The sequence below is a fragment of the Lycium ferocissimum genome, chromosome 2, assembly GCF_029784015.1.
Source record: "Lycium ferocissimum isolate CSIRO_LF1 chromosome 2, AGI_CSIRO_Lferr_CH_V1, whole genome shotgun sequence".
NCBI lineage: Eukaryota > Viridiplantae > Streptophyta > Magnoliopsida > Solanales > Solanaceae > Lycium > Lycium ferocissimum.
This window is the reverse complement of record NC_081343.1, coordinates 29931469-29938405: the sequence shown is the minus strand read 5'-3', so window position 1 is coordinate 29938405 and position 6937 is coordinate 29931469.

Here is a 6937-nt window from a genome sequence, read left to right as displayed (position 1 = left end):
AATCAGATGAATATAGAGTGTTACCAATTCACAAGAATGGACATAACGTCAAGAGGGTTCAAGCTAAACCAAAATAAGAGAAATTTCCAGTAATCGGGAAATGGTCTAAAGGATTTGGCATAATGGGGAGGTACAATGATTTTGCATTCACATAGCATAATATCAAAAATGACTTATAGAGTGTGCATGACAACCTTACTCATGGGGGAGAGGAACTATGGACCAATTGATTAGATCCTCGGTCCTTCCTTGTCTTTCTTTAAGAAAAATAAAAATATAATCAATAGCATTGGTTCATACCTTACCCGTGAAAACTTATGACATCCTTTTCCTCATTAAGCCAACCAGAACCTTAACACTTAATCATAATGGGGAGGTCTAAAGATTCAAATCCTTTATAATTATTTCAAACTAGACTGGACTTATAGTGTGTCATAACACCTTTTATTTGGGGGAGAGGTACTATGGACCAAACATACACACCATGTCCTTTTCTTTGTCCGCTCTTTAAGACGTCTTTAAAAGTATTCCCCTTCTATGTTAACTCATACCTTATCTATGAACACAAATGAATGTTAAGGATAGGTCATTAAGTAGAACAAACCATAATCCAAACACTTAATCAATATTATTCAAAACAGGAGACTTATCCTTTTTAATTATTTCAAACTAGAATCCTCGCTCCTAGTAATCAAGACCTTTTATCCTCTTTAATCTTGACAAGTTTCAAACAAACATACAACCATGATTATTTAGACCTATTGAAACCATCATGATTATAGTATACTTCCCTTCCCAGATAGCCAAATGAATGTCAAGGAAAGGTCATGAAGGTTAAAACAAAGCGGATACATTAAACAATCACGGGATGAGCATTCAAAATGGATTCCATGGTTATACAAAACAAGATTTAAGACCTTTTCAAACCTTTAATCCTCTTAGTGTCAAAGAAAAGTTACTAGTGAGGATTATTTAGACCTATTGAACCATTATGATTCTAGTATTTTGACCCTCAGTAAAAAGGAAGCAAAGGCTCCACTGGTCATCACTTCCAGTTCATGCCTAAGCTCACCCTTTACTCCCCAGAAGCAACTCCCATCCTTCACCCCCCATCCTAAACCTAGTGACATACCACCAGAGGTCTCCCCGAAGATTAAGTAGTTAATCCTTTGTTTTATGAAGTACCCCAACATGTGACTCTTCATTTTTATAGGCTAAGTGATGTACAAACAAGCAAAAGACAGAAAACAACACATATGTACTTAAAGTTCAAAAAGTCAAAATAGCTCTTCTTTTATCTCTATTTCTAATTATGACCACTTGTTTTTCTAAGACTATAATTATGACACTTCAAAGAGAAGACATAAAGAGAAGCATAACAGATTCGAGCTCAACTATCCCGTCTCTTCATTCGGACATGATCTTCATCCTCTTGCAACTACAACATGGATTTATCTCAAACCTATCCCAGCAATCCAAGTCAACTCAGTAGAATCACACACTCAAGACAGAAAGAGAAAGCAAAAATTCAGAGAAAAACACTACACACTTCAGAATTTCAAAATAACTGAATTAACCTCTGTTTTAAATAGCAAATATCTTATTTTGAAGACACCTAGGTATCTAGAATGTCCAAAGCAGTTTCTATCTTGACTAGATGATATTTAGTGAGTCTCTCATTTAAAAAATTGAGTCATCTTATTTTTTAAACTTAATTTTAGATAGAAAACAAAAGATTCCCAAAACCAGTTGACCAAGCCATTTTAAACCATGTTCAATCAATCAAAACCAAGCTTAAACTCAGCACCATTTTGTTTCTCATTTTTTTGATATCATTTCTATATAATCAACATATCAGAGATTAGATCAAATAAGAAAACAAGTTGATTACTTCACATTTTACCTAATCTAAGTCATTAGAGTTAAACCACCACATAAATATAAGTCAAGCTAGTTAATCTGTGCAGTTCTCAATGAGCAACACATTAAAAGTACATAAAAATTAATTTGGCACATTACTAACAAACACCTAAACCTAAAACAGCGTATCACTTATCATAATACTTAAAAATAAGCAGAAAATCATTAACTGCGATTTAAACTAAGAAACATTTAAAACAAAGCAATAGCAAGATAAGTGGTTACCTTTTTGTGCACAGCTGATTCAAGAACGAACTTGGAAACCTCTTGTGCTCCCAATCCAAACTCAGACCACCCAAGAAACAAAGGAAATCAAAAAATTTAAATTAAGGAATAAGTAAAAAATTTAAACTGAAACCCTAATCTTGCGTATAAATCCTCAAAATATGGGTTTATAGGTGTATTTCCCTCTCTCGTCAAAGCTTGGGGTTCTTAGAACCCCGAAAATGAAAGAAAACCCCAAATTTTTGATGTAGGACTTGTTTTAATTTTTGTCAATTTTCACTTGTTTTCAAAATGAATGAACAAGATTGAAATGAAATGAAATAACAAACCACCCTCAATCGATGATTTCAAGGTGAAGGACCAAATTGCATGCAAAACAAAGAAAAGATGAAAATAAAGGAGGACTGTACCTCCAAGCGTGCTTGGATGAGATTTGGTAGCGGAATATTCGTGAAAAGGACGAAGCAATAAATGTTTTGTTCTTTTTCTTCCATAACGACGCCTTTACACACCTACCTCCTCTGTAAGTATGCTTAAACGATGATGGGACATGAGAGAGAGGGGAGAGAAAGCGGCGGCGCTAGGGTAAGAAACCCTAGCCGCAATCGTAAAGAATGAGAAATGACCCCTTTTAGGGGTTTGTTTTGGGTAGGGAGGGTCTTTTATACTTATGGGATTTGGGCCAAGTCTGGTCCATTGTGGACTCGGCCTGGCCGAGAAAAAAAAAAAGAAAGGGGCGGGGGGAATTGGGCCTGCGTGTGTGTGTGTGTGTGTATATATATATATCTCTGTGTGTGTGTGTGTGTGTACATATATAAAATCAAAAAAATGTAAAAGAGAAAGAAAAATTCATTATTTGACATTTATATACACAAATTTAGCCAATTGATTAATTTAAGGAACATGCCTAGATATAAAGGTTATATATATATGATTGAAACCATCATGGGCTGATTATTTCAATTAGGGCCATTTTTTACCCGATTAATTAATTAAGGCTACATTTGCAAAAATGACCCAAATTAATTCAAAACCAATTAATTTAGCTATTTCAAATAAGACCATTGTTAAATCAATTAAACCATAACAAGGCTAATTTTGTAAAATGACCTCGATTTGGTTAAATCATGAATTGGTTAAAAGAAATAAAAATAATTGAAGCAATTAGGGGATAGTTTTGCAATAATGACCTTAGTTGATTTGAACCAATGAATTTGGTTATTTCAATTAATGGCTACAACAATATTTAAGGCAATTAAGGGCTAGTTTCTTAATAATGACAGTGATTGACTAAAACCATGAAAATTGGCTATTTTAGTAAGACCAGAATTAAGCTTAACAATTGTTTATTTCAATTGTAGCCACTATTAGCCGTATAGTAAACAATTTATGGAATTTAACCATAATTAAAATCTTGACTAATTATGATTAGTTCTGAAAATTTGTACAAATGCATATTGAATATGTAAAACTAAGAATTGAGGGATAAAATGATTAATTTATTTAATTAGTTAGATTCTTTAGATTAATCAGAGTGAAATGCTTGCTATTTGATTTTTCTGGTAGTTTTAGCAATTCAATGAATAATTGTTTATCTTCTTGATTGAATAGCAAGTGTTCTGTATTTAATTATAAAAATATGCAAATCCATTTCCAAATGTTTTATAATATTACGAAAGTTATTTTACCAAACGAAATGGTAAAATATTATCTAAATAATTTTAATAAGCTCATTTGACTTGTAGAAAATACACATTTCACTCTGTTTCACGTCCAAGGATTCTGAATAGTTAAAATAAATTATGGGAGGTCAAAAATCAGGTGTCAACAAATGCCCCTTCAGTTTGGGGATGGCGAGACCATCCCCGGGCAGTGAAAATTGAATATCCCTAGTTTTTGACTGACCCATCTCCATACTACCTCTCGTTTTTATGCAATTTTCAAAATATATGTTCAAACCCGAGTTTCTGGATTTCCTACATATCTCAGGTTACATGACAATTCAGGCCACTTGTAGTTTGACTCATTTAAGCTTTAGGTGCTTTAAGGGAAAGTCCCGAGATTTCTTAGTGTTGTGACTGAGATTTCTCTAGATGGCTTTTGGAATGTGACCGACTCTCTGGTCTTGAGCCGCCTACATATCCTTGGTCTCTGGGAATCAGGTCACATGTAGTTCAACTCACTAGAGAAGAGTATCCTCCTTATGCGGGAGGACCTTCAGATTTTCCCGGTGGGTATCCGATCGGTTGCCTTTTTTTTTTTTTTTGATAAAGAAAGCAAGTAACAGACAAAATTGCAGATGGCTTCGAAATCCTGGCCTGAGAGCTTGACTCTCATGGGCACCTTATCTTGACTGGCTGCGTAAGAAAAAGTTTCACGTTTGCTCCGCAAATGTCCCTGGATTTCTTTGATTTATCTTTGTCGACGGTCGCTAATCGGCACTATTTCTTAGAGTATCGTGGTAGGCCTCCTAGCCTTGTTCTGTATTGCCACACTTGCGTGGCTTCCCGGATGTATTTGTTTGTCTTTGTATGGTGCTTCTCTAGCATCGGTCTTCTTGGACCACTTGCGGTTTGTATATCTCTTGTTTTACCACTCCTGCGCGGCTTTTTAATGATGCTTGTCTTTTTGATATTTTTTGTGTCTTCTTGACCACTTGCGGTCTGTTCATCAGGAAATGGCCTCTTGCGATGCTGTTTGTTTGTATGAATGAACGGCCCTCTTGGCATTATTTGTTTAAATGAATGGCCCTTTCGGCATTGTTTGTATGAATGACCCTCTCGACAATATTTATATGAATGGCCCTCTCAGAAGTGTTTGTATGAATGGCCCTCTCGGCAATGTTTGTATGAATGGCCCTCTCGGCAGTGTTTGTATGAATGGCCCTCTCAGCAATATTTATATGAATGGCCCTCACGACAATATTTGTATGAATGGCCCTCTCGGCAATGTTTGCATGAATGGCCCTCTCGGCATGCATATGAAAGATATGGCCCTTGTGGCTAGATTGTCTTTCTTTCGTTCGTCGTGTGGGCTGTGATCCTCGTGGTCGGATATGCCCTCTCTATCTTTGTTATGACCCTTTTGGTCGGCTGTATCTTTTCGTCCTCACTCTTTGTGAGCCTCTTGGTCGGATATTCATTCTTTATGATCCTCTTGGTCGGATACATTCATGACCCTTTGGTCAAATGCGTCTTTGTCGTTCATTCTTTGTGACCCTCTTGGTCGGATATGTCTTTTTTCATTTATGACCCTTTTGGTCAAATGTGTCTGTCATTCATTCTTCGCAACCCTCTTAGTCGGATAGGTCTTTGTCATTCATTTTTTACCACCCTCTTGGTTGGATGTGTCTTTGTCATTCATTTGTCATGACCCTTGGTCGGATATATTCCTTTTTTTTTCTCTTTTATGACCCTCTGTGGTCGATGGGTCCTTTTCATTCATTCTTTACTAATGTGGCCCCGGCCCGATATGTCCTTTTTTTCTTTGTTCTGACCCTTGTGGTCAAATTTGTCTCTTTGTCCTTTGTATTGACCCTTTTGGTCAGATATATCTTTCACTTATCCATCTCGTGACCCTTTTGGTCAGTTGTGTCTTGCTAAGTTGATCTTTCCCTTTTCTTTGCGGGCACGCCAGTTGGTGATGTATCTGTCTCCCTGTCTAATTCTGCAAAACAAATCATGCATCTACAAAAATAAATTAGTTTCCTAAAAGGCCGATTAGTGTCATCGTCCTTCTGCCTGATGTCATCTCTTAATTGCCTCTCTGTATCCATTCTTCTTGGACTCGATATTTCGAGAGATGGTTTTGAAAATTATGTTAGTCCTTGCTTTGAAAATTTAAGGACAAGGTAATAAAATATGCGTTGTTTTCTTTGAAAATCCTGCTTGTTTTTTAAACATCATGACATGCGTATATTTCTTCAAACAAGGTCTTTCGGTCATTCGGGAGATCCTGTTGCCGTATTCCTGAATTGATGGAATTTTTTAGATCATTCTAAAAAAATTTGCCCTAGTTTTTGGTCTCATGTCGCTTTGACTCCTTGTGCTATCCTGATGTGCAAAGATTTTTGAGGTTCCCTAAAAAATTCTGCCCAGTACACGGTTTGGTTTTGTCGTCTTCTTTGTTGATTGCTTCTGACGGGAATTTTGAGGTCTCCTAAAAAATTCTGCCCCAGTGTAGGGTTTACGTTGGCTGACTCTTGCGTCGCTTCTTGTATTATGATTTTGTTACTTCATTTCAGCTTTTTTTTTTTTAATCTCTGAGGCTCCCTAAGGGTTTCTTTAGTTTTTATTTTATGACGACCGAGCTTGAAAGTGCCAATGTATCCTATGGCAGCAGGAATCAGGTCAAACGTAGTTCAGAATAATATAACCGGGTTTTGGTTTTTACTAATAATGTGACTGGGTCCCAAATGGACTACCTACGTATCCCACTTTGGAGAAGTCGGGTCATTGCGTAGTTCATATTACATAGATGATTGTTTTTCCTATTCTATTACAAAAGTACGATTACAAGCAAAGGTACGATTATAAGGAAATGATAATGTGACTACAAGCAAATGAAATCTTAGACGTAGTATCTCTTGAGTGTGTCTGCATTGATAGCTTTGGGTCATTCTTGTCCATCCATCTAGGCTAAGACTGTAGCTCCTCCTGAAAGCACTTTCCGGACCATGAATGGTCCTTGCCATTTTGGTGCAAATTTGCCCTCGTGTTCATCTTGATGAGGGAAGATTCGCCTGAGTACGAGTTGTCCAATTTGAAAAAGTCCGCTCTGACCCACTTGTTAA